Below are 462 nucleotides of genomic sequence, written 5' to 3'. Positions count from 1 at the left end.
TACTGACACTCTCTCATTGCACTAGATATTAGGATATTCATTTTAACATAAATACATAACTGTCTGAATTATTGATACCTAACTCTTGGTGGAAGTAAGACAAACAAAACGTTTTCATTTTTGAAACTAATAAACACAGCGAGTTGATCACGCAATGACTGGTAAATACGTTAAATCAATTTATCAGAAAAGTTTGATTGACCAGAATCCTTACAGGCGGTAACGCACCGAAGACTCAATTTTGGGAAATGCACATTAGTTTACATATTAATACATTTTAGTGGGATAAATGTGTATGTCATATATTCATTTACTGCGAATGTGGTAAATTATTGCTTTAGATAATGTGTACTATGATTTATCCTTATCATGGCCAACTGTAAAAGTTTGTTAGGACAACTTATATTGCGGGAGTTGGAACACGCAAACCGAAGTTCTTAGTTATTTTAATGTGCTGAATTT

The sequence above is a fragment of the Penaeus monodon genome, chromosome 15, assembly GCF_015228065.2.
Source record: "Penaeus monodon isolate SGIC_2016 chromosome 15, NSTDA_Pmon_1, whole genome shotgun sequence".
In the NCBI taxonomy this organism is placed as follows: Eukaryota; Metazoa; Arthropoda; class Malacostraca; order Decapoda; family Penaeidae; genus Penaeus; species Penaeus monodon.
The sequence above is the reverse complement of the archived record's forward strand: the minus strand, read 5'-3'. Positions refer to the sequence as shown.